The sequence below is a fragment of the Magallana gigas genome, chromosome 7 (genome assembly GCF_963853765.1).
Source record: "Magallana gigas chromosome 7, xbMagGiga1.1, whole genome shotgun sequence".
NCBI classification, from domain to species: Eukaryota; Metazoa; Mollusca; class Bivalvia; order Ostreida; family Ostreidae; genus Magallana; species Magallana gigas.
This window is the reverse complement of record NC_088859.1, coordinates 23,393,972-23,408,140: the sequence shown is the minus strand read 5'-3', so window position 1 is coordinate 23,408,140 and position 14,169 is coordinate 23,393,972. Positions and strand designations below refer to the sequence as shown.

Sequence of the window (14,169 nt, the reverse complement as noted above, 5' to 3'; positions counted from 1 at the left end):
ATTCCTACATGTACAGTACATGTACCTATTTCAACTCTACATTTAACTTCGGGTGTCCACGTTTTCTTTCGGGGGGTAGGGAGTAGGGGTACATGTACAACATACGTATGTTTAATATTCACAGGTTCACTGAATATTTAACACTGAGAAAACTTTAGATCAGCTTGTCCTTTGGTTGTAAATATATGTACATTTTCAGTAAGGGGGAACCTGTTGTTGTACTTAATATGTATACATTCAGTCAAAGGACTCTGTCTTTCTACTTGATCTGTAAACATACAGTCAGAGGACCCTGTTGTTGTACTTGACCAGTCTGTACATTTGCTATCAGAGGACCCTGTGTTTGTACTTGAGCTGTACACATGCTATCAGAGGACCCTGTGTTTGTACTTGAGCTGTACACATGCTGTCAGAGGACCCTGTGTTTGTACTTGAGCTGTACACATGCTGTCAGAGGACCCTGTGTTTGTACTTGAGTTATATAAATGCAGTCAAAGGACCCTGTGCTTGTACTTGATCTGTAAACACATGCAATCAGAAGAGTACTCGATGTTTGCATATACATGCCATTTAGATGAATATTCAAATTACAAGTTATAATTAAGAAGGCTTAATAGTCAGCAAATTACCAATCGCATATACATGTACCTTAAAAGTTGGATATAATTATATTAGACAGAAGCCATGATGACTTTACATTGTTTATACAGTACCGATCAGACCCAACCTAACAGAAAGTAAACCCCAACTAAACCCTGGGTTTACTAGAGTGGACCCAGAGTAAACCCAAGGAAACCCAGAGAGTAAACCCGGTCAGAAGTATACCTCTGAAAGCAGACGCTAAATGTGTATTCGAAATATACATAGGGCAGGAATAACAGACAGTAGGATAGTAAGATAAAAGACAGGTCTGCTTCACACTTCAGTGCGTAGTTGACCTCAAAAGCAATTTCCAAGTAAACCCAAAGTAACCCCAGAGTGGACCCAAGTTTTCAAAAAGAAAACCCAGAGTAAACCCCAAAAGTTAACCCGGTGTTAGGTTGGGTCTGATTGATACTATAGAGCTCCTTCTAAAGAAGATTAATAGAGTCCAAAAATGGCCATGACCATCGAACCCTCTTAAATGTTCTCCCACAATCCAACCCCTTAAGGCTATTTTTTATTAGTTGTTTTTCAAGACCTTTTTTTTTTAATTGGTCTGTAGATCAAAAAACATAAACATTAAAGACACATTTTGATACAAATTTATACATATTGTAGTATTTTTTTAAATTTTGGTCAGTCGTTCTTGAAAAACAACTAATAAAAAAGTGGCCCAATATACAATGAAAATGAACCTTGTTATTAGATTACATGCTTTTATTCTCTGTAACAAATTCATTCTTAAACAAAATTTAAATGATTTCAAATAAATATATTTCAGACATGTTCATTTTTAGAAGCTAAATTAATTATGATAATTTCTATGTACATGTAGTACTGTGGAATCATTTTTATTTGTGGGGGTCAATGTCTGTTGGTTACCAAACTATTCCTAGTTCATGGGGAGGTAATTTCTTCAGTAGCAAGTTCTATTTTATCAATAAATACTAAATATTTGCTTGTGTATACATTCAAGGGGATGTAAATTTGTGTGCAAGCCAGTTACTCACGAAAGCCATGAACATTGGTCCCCCACAACCACGATGATTCCACAATATAATATGTACTGACTACATACAAAAATAAACATTCACATGCAATTTTAAATTCAGCTTTGATAAAATTTCCCAAAATTAAATTAAGTTATATGTATGGACTGAAAACTTATCATTCCAATTTATCAAGCATGCAGTTATTATAAATTGCACGAAAGTGTTCAACTTCAAGTTGCATCTAGTATGGGCCATGGTGATTCTTTTCCATTTGTATTCCATTCATATCTTTGGTATTATGTCCAACTCTTTTCTTGAGATTTCCTAAAAAGAAATATTACAAACATTTAAACATAGTATTTTTACATCAACTTTAAAACAATAACTAGTAACAAATACATGTAACTATTAAAAAATAAAATTCTAGTTTTAGTCAATGTACAAATAAAAGGCCGTGTAGGGGTAAAAAAAGAAGAAGAGTATTTAACATTTGTACATGCAACTGAACTCAGGTTTTCAGTGTAATTTTGAGATTGGCTAAACATTGAATATAATTGACACATTTTCTTACATGTACTTATATGTAAATACATGTAAGATCGATGTATGTATACATACATGTAGTTGTATCCCAAACAGCAGAATTGTAGATGGTGAGATTATAAATTCAGGGATTCGGAAACTAACACAAAGTAGGAATCCTGACAGATGTTATCTTTTTAATCAATTTACTGTAGATTCCTACATGTAATTAAACACAAGGAATTGATATTCGCATAAAATGACACGAGAAGCACCCAAAGCGGATTTTAAAACCTCACTATTATTTTCTGAGAGTTTTGAACTATAAGAAATTAGGATAGAAGTTATTTTGCACTAGCTATTAAATACACAACTGCAATATCATGGAATTACATGTAAGTACTTGCATAAAATAAGAGGGGTTTGCACTAATAAGGAATCAACGGTATATATTTGAAAATACAACTAGATACAAGGTTTATTTTGAAATATTAACCGACTACAAAAATTTTCCGATACAAGTTTTTAACCAGTATACAAAATATCAGTTCTAGAATCAAATTAAGAACAATATAAAAGAAAGAATATAGAATGGTATTATATTGTACATGTATGTAATTGTATCATATTTGATACACAATACTAGCTTTATGTATAATTTGATACAATATTGTATGATATCATATGTTGTTATACTTTCATGTTAAATACTGAAATCTGATTGGTTAAGACGCAGTTCATAATATTTTCTATTACCCTCAGCGTTAGCAACGCACTTAGCAACGGGTAACATTAAAAATTGTTACATGCGCGAAAATAATGCGCGTACGGTTCGCTGTAGAATTCACGTTATTCCTATATAAAAGCAGTAAAATTTTCTTACAATTTTTAAAAAAGACATTCAGTATAACAAAATAAATAGTGCCTGTTTGGGAGGATAACAGTTGAAATAAACACCCCTCGAAAACCATTGTCAACCTCCGCTTCGCGTCGGTTGACTATGGTTTTCTCGGGGTGTCAATTTCAACTGTTACCCTCCCAAACAGGCACTATTTATATAATATCATATCATGTGACATAGTAATTCATTATATATTGTTATACTTTCATGTTAAATACTGAAATCTGATTGGTTAAGACGCAGTTCATAATATTTTCTATTACCCTCAGCGTTAGCAACGCACTTAGCAATGGGTAACATTAAAAATTGTTACATGCGCGAAAATTATGCGCGTACGGTTCGCTGTAGAATTCACGTTATTCCTATATACAAGCAGTAAAATTTTCTTAAAAATTAAGACATTCAGTATAACAAAATAAATAGTGCCTGTTTGGGAGGATAACAGTTGAAATTGACACCCCTCAAAAACCATTGTCAACCTCCGCTTCGCATTGGCTGACAATGGTTTTCTCGGGGTGTCAATTTCAACTGTTACCCTCCCAAACAGGCACTATTTATATAATACAATATCAAATTATAAAATTCTGTATCATATCTGATACAATAGCGGGTTTCGAACTCTTGCCACTAAAAGCATTGCGTCTTGAAGCCCAACGCGTTACTGTTATGCTACAGCATCCGATGATGCATCTGACGGTATTTATATATATAAAACGTACTAGAAACTTACGATTGACATCAAGCAATTGAAATTATTAATCTTTCCAAAAACATCTCATTATTGACGATAATTTTATAAGTTATATAAGTTTTGATAAACTTTTGAATAAATGGATTAAACAATTTCGAAAGAAATTCAACATGAGAATCACAAAAACGCTTTTTGGAATGACGCTTGATAAAGAATGTACAAGAACAAAATTCAATGAGATTTTGTCTGCTAAACATTTCGAGTTTTCTCGGTAAGGTGAAACGTTTCTCGTTTCTTAATTAAAAAGAACATAATCCTTTGTTGATTTTTTTTAATTGTACAACAACTTGTTGATTAAATAATCGATGAATTTGAAATCAATTGATTAATTTGAAAGAACAAACGCTAGCTTTTCCGGTGATTATTTTTGGGACAGGACAACACTCAAGCATCACAGCTACTTGTAGCAAAGCACGTCAGTATATACAACACTTGGCATAATAATTAATAACAATAGTGTTGTGTTGTGCATGTAACTATGCCTAAATAGTACCCTAGTCAGGGTTTGATACATAGTGCACTCGCCTCCGGCTCGTGCACTATGTAACAAACCCTGTCAGACTACTATTTAGGCATAGTACATGCACAACACAACACTATTATATAAATATTGTATCATATCATACAATACTATACATAACGATATCATGATACAATATCATATCATAATGTACAAACATTTGATACAATATCATATTGTATCATATTACTTTTTACAATATAATAAATAATATAATATTGCATCATATAAAACAATAGTGTATCATATCATACAATACTATATCATAGGAATCATGCTATATCATTTAACAGAAAACACATCCATCAAGCAGTTTGAGTGAGGTAGGAGCTTTTTTAAGCATCTTTGATAATGGAGATCAGGCTCTGAAGTTACCTCTGTGATTCATTTATATTATAGCTAAATCAACTATGCAAGCTATAACATGTATCTATAACTAAAACATGTGACCTGTTCCAAAAACTAAACTTCATCTCACATCTAAAACCTATGGCTCAGATTCAGCATTCAAACCTGTCAGGTGAATCAGCATCATAAGACACATCATCGATACAATTTTGGTGAAGTTAGGACCAGTAATAATAAATTACAAAGATATATTTTGTCAGCATCCTTGATAATAGAGATAAGGCTGCTTCCTCTGCGATACATTTGTATTAATAGTTAAATCAACTATGCAAGCTATTATCTATAAAACATGTGATCTGTTCCAAAAACTAAACCTCACCCTGCATCTGAAACCTATATATATGGCTCAGATTCAGCATTTAAGGCTGTCAGGTGCATCAGTATCATAAGACCCATCATCCATATGATTTAAGTTTGGTGAAGTTAGGAGCAGTAATAACTAAGAAAAAATCATCAGAGGGCACCTGATCCAAAAACTTTAACCAGCTATTAAAAATTAATCTCCTCCAGCATCCAAAACTAAGGCTCAGATTCAGCATTCAAGCCTGTCAGATGCATCAGTATTACATGTATAAGACACACCATCCATTCAAGTTTGGTGAAGTTAGAACCAGTAGTAACTTAGAAATGGCTATCAAAGGGCACCTGCACCAAAGACTTACACCTGCTCTACAAATCTTAACCTCATCCAGCATCTGAAACCTTAGTAATGGCTCAGATTCAGCATTCAAGCCTGTCTGGTGCATCAATGTAGCTCAGTGGTTAAACATTTTAAAGTACATGTATCTGCAGGCTTGTGAACTGCAGATTGTGACTTTTGTTCATATTTACTGAATTAGGTAATCAAAATTTTTAAATCATAATTTTTCATCAAGTATATTACATATTTTTTTGCCCATTTGTCAATCTTAGACTAATATCAGGGGTAGAAACTTCTTAAATATACAACTTGCAAATAATTGCGTGTACCAAAAATGAACCTGACGTGTATGAATTTGCTACGTACTTTTTAGATTAAATCTTAATAAATTAATGTAACGTTACCAATTAAGCAAGCTAGCTACCTTGATCAATTTAACTAAAATGGCATATTAAACACGTTAAAATATATATATAAAATACGTACCTCATAAGTTGATGTCTAATCCAATATCAGTCGCATGTTGCCATATTATTGATAAATTGTTTCACACTATTGATGAATCTTGACACTGTATGATTCTTAAATCTGTATCAAATTTGCATCCTAATCAATGCATTTTTGTGTATATATATATATTCAACTTTTTGAACACACTGAATATCATCCACACTTTTAACTGGTGAAATGGCTTTTTAGTTCTTTTATTGGAATCATTTTCTTGATCCTTCAGCATGTAATTTTTTTAGTCAGTTTCCTTAATTTAAAAAATCCACATCAACAAGAAAAGGTTGGTTACAAGGATTCCATGATACTCTGTCAATTATACTTCTTCCATCATCAGGTCATGATGAAATTCACCTCCCATCACACAGCTATAGATATGGTCCTATCGTCATATCCCCCAGAAAACAAATAGACTGGTCTGCTTATGTTCCTAAAAAATAAATTGAAAAGTGTTTTTTTTAATACGATCGGTATCTAGATAATAAAATTACAATTATATTACTTTATATGAATGATCTCCAACAAAAAGCAATATGTATAGGCAGTACTGTGAGTATGCCCTGGATCAAGTGTTTATATATTCATGTGTCATGCATCACAAGAATAAACATATGCTACTCAATAACTGTAAAATAGTTTCTTTGCTATCTGCCCAATGTGAAAAGTCATAGAAACCATTCACTGGCAGCATTTGATTTCCCTCATTTTTAATCTCAGAACACCTCTGTTGTAAACCCAGTTGCTATGTTAAATTCAAAGTCTGTTGATTGACTCTAATTTGTTTACCATCAAGAAAATCTGCATCACCGACAAATAAAGTTTTCTTTGGTACAATGTATAACAAGATATCTACAGTATTTACCGACTATATTCAGACTATAGCGAGTTAATATTGTCCCCCTTGACAGAACTTATTTCCCATGGCTTCACCTCAGGATATAGTTACTGTCTCAAGAGACAATAAACTTTTTTACCTTAATTTTCATTGCAAGTAAATGCAGTCACACTTAAAAAAATAAGTGGTTGTGATTTACAAATCACTTCGACATATCCATAATTGTATTTGAGATATCAGTGTATCGAAGTTCAACTGTAGGTATATTTTATCTAAACGATTTATTGCTTTCTTTTGGTGCTTCATTCTGGCTATGAAGGTATCTAGCGTTGCAGAAAAAAAAATACATGTTAAGGCAAGTTGTGTTTTTTATCAGCAATGCTAGGCTGTGTTATAACTTTTGCACAGTACCTGCAACATATTTTTTTACAATCCTATCCTGTCTTATCCTATCCTGTACAGTTTATCAATCCTATTGTATCGTTCGTATATATAACCTTCTACCGTGCGTTAATCCTAGTATCCTATCGTGTGTTAATCTTATCAGGTTTATATATTGTTCAATTCTAACAGTTTTTCCATTTATTCGATCGCGTTAAACCTTTGGTACCATTTTACATGCAAGTACTTTACTTTGAAGTTACAAGTCGTTCAGTGCACCGTATACGATAAGTTATCAAACAATTAATATACAATATACAATCCAGCATTATATCATACTAATTTCTAAATTCTTTAGACTAAAATAAAATAAAATATTACATGTAAATCACATTTTAAGCAATGGAAATGAAAGATTAATGTTAGCAATCAAAGTTCTTAGGAACAAGGTAACATATTTACCTATAGGTTGAATATATTAAATCGTACGCAGTGTATAACTGATCAGTAAGCATTAACTTGTATGTAATACAATTCGATCGTTATTTGATGCATTCTTTTTACAACAAGAAGGTACTTATAAACAATTTTATACTTATCTAAAACAAGAGTTTCATTTTAAGGTTCTAAGATCGTCAGCCTCAAAGTATTTTTTTCATATCATAACAATGATATTTTTCTATCAACCTTTATAAATGAAATAAAATGAATTTTTAGATGGTGTCCATGCATTTTACAAAGTTATTGCAAATTTGCCTAGCATGATGGATATAATAAAATGAAGAAAAAAGTTGAGCTAAAAAAAAAGTACTGGTGCATCAGTGGCATGCATGTACATGTATATTAGTGGAAGTGCTCCGTGGATCCACTACGCCATGAAGCATTTAGTTGTGTGACTAATGGTTATACTAGCCCACTAGTTGAATACTAATTAACATTGTGTGTAAAAAAAGTCAGATTTATGGTACAAATAAAAGAAATCCGGATAATTAAGAGTTATCGAACATATTGCTGAGGATCGGAGGTTGTTTACTTAAATAAACCTGCTATTTTCCATGTGATTTGATGTCGAGATGAGATATGTTTGCGGTGATTGGCTGGGGTGTTTGGTAATGAAAACAATGTTACCAATATTGATAAATTACTGATCATTTAAGCTCATATTTTTCCTTAATAAATTTTAACTTGTTATGTTTGTATATTCTATAAATGATGCAGCTAGGATTAAAAACTCAATAAATGTAAATAAAATTCTGTACAGTAATTATAAGGTATATTGTGAAGAGCATTTGAAGCAATTATGAACATCATTAATTTTATCTTTTTCTATCATGAATCAATCCAATCGTATCATGCGAGTATATACTGTTCTACCGTGCATTATAATCCTATTCAGAATCTATTATGCGTGAATACTATCCGTCTGTTAATCTTGTAAAAAATAACGTTGCGGGTATTGTATCCACATGACTCAGCACCAAAGAAAACATTTTATTGTTTAGAAATAGCATCCAACTGAGATCATCTGATTTGATATCGGACATGATATACTGTTTAAATCACATGAACGTCTTATATAATTACGTACCTTTTTTGTAATCATTTTATATTTATTTTAATGATTCCTTTACAATATCTGCACAAAATACAGTGTTAGATGAAAAATGAGTAACACAGAAAAATGAAAATACCAAATGCTAGTTATAACTATGGAATTTTTATAATAACAAATAGAATTTAAAGACCTTTATGACTATCAGTAGTATAAATTGGATAATTTAATCCTGAAACAAGGTTAGCTTTTTAAATAGCTAAGAAAGTCAGCCAGCGGAATTTTTGTTTTTTAGGTCCAAAGAGAATACACAATCTATTAAAATACAAGATAAATAGTTTCCAGAACAATAATAATATGCGGGTTCACTTTTAGTTTGCACCTTTATTTTTATATGGCTGTACATGTAGGTGAGGAGATAAGCGTGTAGTGGTGAAAATGCAATGTATGACTGCGCACCTACTTAATGCTTAAAGTTGTCACATTGCAAACATAGCTCTATGAATTTCATGGTCTCGTCGCAAACCACTACCAATATATTTACTTTCCAATCTCACTAAGAGGTCGGGAAATATACGGTACACGGAGTCTGGACTGTGGGTGCAGACAATTCCCATTGGCAGTCTTCCGATGCGCAATTTGACCTAGAAACTGACCAGTTTCATAACTTCTTCGAATTTCTCTAACACGAACTGTCTATATAATTCCTTCCCAGAATACCAATTTAAGCAAGCGCAATTGAAGTTTCATCCTAACTTAATTAGTCAGCCTGCGGGCTGACTAATAATAACAATTGGGTCATTGACTAAGATAATTTAAATATCTCTCTCTTCTCTCTCTCTCTGCTGCTACCCTCCCAAACAGGCTCTATATAATGTTCATTTATCATTTTATAGGGATCAAGTCATTTGCCATTATAAAAATCTTTAGTTACAGTTGTATCATATAAACCTTTCAGTTAGGTACAATTAGTTCGCCAATTTATTTGTTACCAATGAAACAAGATTTTATATAAAAAGGTTGAAATAAGGAATGCTATATATGTATATAAATGTATATATGTCAGAGGTGTTAAGTATGGACAACATCATTAGACAATGTTGCTTTAGAATATGTTTACTTTCTTTAATTAAAAAAATTATATTGGAATTTCATTTTTTCTGCATTGGATACTCGAGTGACCAGTTGAGTGTGTTACCAGTAAATACAGCTTTAATAGCTTATAAGTTTTTTTTAAAAAAGAAACTTTATATGTTTTGGGCTGCTCATTCATCTTTGTGGAATTTATTAGGTAATATACATTCAACATGATTCAAATATAAATTTTGTATTTTCATTCAATTACTGAATAATTATTTTTTTTAAAACAATGATTATACCAGTTATGTAAAAAATTTATATGTGACGGAAGATATCAAAGATGACGTTGTAAATTGCTAGTAAACAGAAATCCACGGACCTGGACCTGGCCAGATCACGCTCGGACGATCACTGCAATCAAACTTCATGGGTGCGATTGCTTCAAACTTGATTGACAAGCGGCATTATTTTGAAGTTTGTACAGGTAAAAAAGGGAGCGTTTGTAAAATGTTCGGCCTTTAAGTGACCAGCCGACTGAGTCTAGTGAGCAGCTGACATAATTAATCATTGACTCTTGCCAAGAAGGAAAATCTGACAGTATTTTAAAACAAGTACTGGCGTGCGACCAGTTCTCGTCGAGTACCATTTCTCGCCAGTACATTGTGATGTCATTTTTCGTCTATAATTTTATGTGTTGATAAAATGACGTCACAATGTACTGGCGAGAAATGGTACTCGGTGAGAACTGGTCACACGCCAGTATATGTATAAATTGCCTCACCCATGTTCAACAGCTGTTCAACATGTTCAAAGCATAAAAAATCATGTTTTATACACAGACATCTTCTATCAAATATGATTTAGGTCTAAAATATTAAGCCTTGAGGTTGAGATATGCTAACCTGTTTATGGATAAAGTTAATTCATGATTGGAAAATGTTTAAATTCATTCTGTTTACCGGTATTTCTTAATTTCACATTTACCAAAACCTGCAATTACATTACTCATACACTGTCATAGATCATGCATGTGTAGAAGTTCGTCTTGCACAGTTCAACATGGAATATATTATATTAACTGTTATTCCCTAGTAAAAAATGCAGGAACTTGAACAGCTGATTAACAAATATCATAGTATCAAGTATGTGTAACAGCTGAATATTGTAATCTGACCGAGTCTGACCTGCTTACGTTGCGAATGTAAACATGGCACCCGTCCTCCATCCCTAAATAATACACGAAAGTTCTTCATGATTTTCACTTTTAAAATAACCAGAATCCACAGTAACTTGTGATGCTATGGTCAACTGACAGTTTTCTCTCCCGCTGGACAGTGGCGGCGTTTCTGACGAAAAAAAAATTAATTCGTACTAGGGATGTTTCCGATATGTAAACAAACATGGGGATTGATATAATAATCAACTCGCCATTAATTCACAATATATATCTTGACATTTACATAGATGTAAATCTTTTACTTAATAGCATTATGTTAAAACGAATGTTTGTTAAAAGATTCGCGAAAATTCGGGCTGACAAACTATCGAGCCATGCACGGACCCTGCATTTTTCCACAATCAGGGGTGTAAGAGAATTTTTTTTGTGCAGTGGGAGTAAAAGAGTAAAATTCAATTAAAATGCAGAAATTTCCAGAGGTAGAGGGGGTACCCCTGATTCACTGTAGATCCGCGACGCACATGAATGATAGCCACAGTTTACAACTACAATAGGCTAAATTTTAAATAAATAAATGAATATAAATATATCTACATGTATTAAAAAATATTGTGAAATTAGTTTGTGAAATTAGTAAATTAAACGGTTCCGTTTTCTAAACATTCCCATGATGCATTTTGGTTTGTGTTTTCATTTGCCCAAAAAGAAATTAATTTTTTTACTTTGAATATTTCTAACTTTGAAAGGAGACCGACTCTGCTGGTGTAAATAGGAGAAAGTGCATAACTTTCTAAGATAATTGGTTTGTATGGAAAACTATTTGATACTGTAAAAACCAAAAAAATGGACAAAGCAGCTTTAAGGATTTTATATGACCAATATTTCTTTGAGATGCGTTAGAATTCATGATACTAACTAATTTTTAAAAAAGCACATGTTTTTCACTATAATTGATAAATTCTATAGTTTCTGAAAACAAATAAATATTAATGCCTTTATATTAATTATTAATGATATTAAAATAAATGAACATGTTTGTATATTATTTTCTGGTACAATATCAGTCACAGTATGATAGTGTTTTATTATTTATTTATTCAGGGGGGAGGGGCAGGAGGGTAGATGTCAGATCTTTTGTGAAATAATCCAGTTAATATTCTGTTTCTAACTCTGTTTTATCTTTGCTGTTTCGTTTTTAACACAAATTAACAGTTATCAGGGTTTGATACATTAGAATTTGTTTAAAAAATAATTACATTTTGAACTCGGCGTTTAATATGTAACCGAAATCATGGCTTGATATATGTTTATATAACTAGGATTTGTGAGCTCTCTATCACTTTATAATCCGACGAGTGAATCAATTTTTTGCTGGCTATGAAAACTCTTCAAAGAAGTATTCTAAACATCAAAATATGAAAATATTTAGCTAATGTAATGACCATGCCCTTCAAACAGCACATTTTCTCTCGTTTTGTAACTGAAATTATGGAATTAGTGTTTTGTAATTAAAAAAAATAAAGAAATGCTTTGTATGGTATATACTAATCTAATCGAATAAAGAATTTGAACTGGATAAAAAGATTTTAAACGATAGACTAAGCACAATGAAACTATAGATCAATATAATCATAGAGAGTATGTAGGTTTCAAAACATTTCATTTGGATGTGTTTACGTTCGCGGGGGTGTTAAGGAAGCATATGGGCAATTTAGCGTCTTATTTTGACTGTTATATTCAAAATCGTGAAATTTAATAATTATTTTGAATAAGATCAAACACTTAGTATTATCCTTTAAAATAGATGTCAGTGCAATAAAATCGGGTTGTACATAACTGCCACATTGGTGCATTATCACGTGACAACTATAAATAGCTTACGTATATTCCTTAACATAAAATGAGATAGAACAACACTACCCCGCGGTTTCAAAAATAAAATAAACATAACAAGTGAAAGCAAAACATCTTAGTTTAATCAAAACCCCTGCTAGAATTCTATGTTCTTCCTTATTAAAAAGTTATTTATCCGGTTCTCGAAAAACCTTCCCAACTTTTTTATAGTTTGCACGGAAAACGGCAAATTGCATCAAAACAACACACAACATGGGATTCTAGCTATTTTCAATTTAAGCATTGATCAAACTAACGATACGTATAAAATTTCAAGTTCAATATATACGGGGTAGTGTTGTTCTAGTCGGATTTTTATATCGTAAACAACGACAGAGGAAAGCCTGGCCGAGAAATAAAAGCAAATTTACATACCTTTTAGCGAATGATTGATAAAACTAACATCTCCCCAAGTATTCTTATGTTCAATTCTCAATAAATCACACCACAATACTTTATTAGAGTTCTTAGATTAGTTATATTTTGAATATGTTTACAATGTTTTTCGATCAAATTCACACGACATTCAACTTTTAGTCATGACGTCATCAATGTGTAAATCTACGTAATACAAACTAATTTCTGGAAAAAAAATTGTCTTCAGTATTTTTTATTTGTTTTTGATCTCCGTTTCGTTGCTTAGATATTTAAATATGTACATAATAACTAAGATTTGTGATTTCACGGAATTACATGTAACTCAGATTCCATATGCTTCCTTAACACCCCCGCGTTTGAATTACAACTAAACATGTATAAGAATATTCTAACTATTGTTAATTATCACTTTCGCTTCTTAAACCATTTATAAAACAATCTATATTATATAAAAATATTGTAAATACTTACTACGACCTCCAGAGATCTTGATTGATCATCACTTCCGCCGCCGAGATGCGCGCGCATCGAAAACAACAAGTGTGTGTTATGGCGTCCGATAAAACTGTGTGACCGGGAAACGCACATTCACATTTTACCGACCTTCTGAGGACTGTCACCAAATTTCACCACATGATATATTTCGTCATTTTGAGTTGATTGGGACAGAATCTTTCCGAGGACCCGAAAAAAGTCCTCGGGAGAAATTTACGTCCTCGGAGTAAAGGTGTTTTTATACACTCGCGTCCTCGGAGCATCGGTAAAACCAACACACACACACACACACACACACACACACACACATACGTGTAAGCGGTGCCAATCCAACACCTGTATTCCCCACCCTCCAAATGGACACTACCATTTATACTCACTCAAATAAAAAACGAAAAACACCATTGAACTCATTTTTGTTTCTGGATTTTTGTAATCGGTTGCAATTTCCTCTATTTTTACTTTTATTTTACCTTGACTTAGAACCTGCTAATA

At 32.4% G+C, this 14,169-nt stretch overlaps 1 long non-coding RNA gene across 2 annotated transcripts; it reads right to left on the bottom strand.

Moving 5' to 3' along the window:
• Positions 1–1,338: 1,338 nt before the first annotated feature.
• On the bottom strand, positions 1,339–13,798 carry LOC117690844 (uncharacterized). Of its 2 annotated transcripts, none has more exons than XR_010707821.1 (4): positions 13,651–13,798; positions 10,924–11,077; positions 5,863–6,313; positions 1,339–1,958 (listed from the first exon to the last, which is right to left on the bottom strand). It is a non-coding gene; the product is annotated as an uncharacterized lncRNA (long non-coding RNA). The 2 variants fall into 2 exon arrangements; XR_010707822.1 differs by lacking the exon at positions 13,651–13,798 and adding an exon at positions 12,225–12,242.
• Positions 13,799–14,169: the final 371 nt, after the last annotated feature.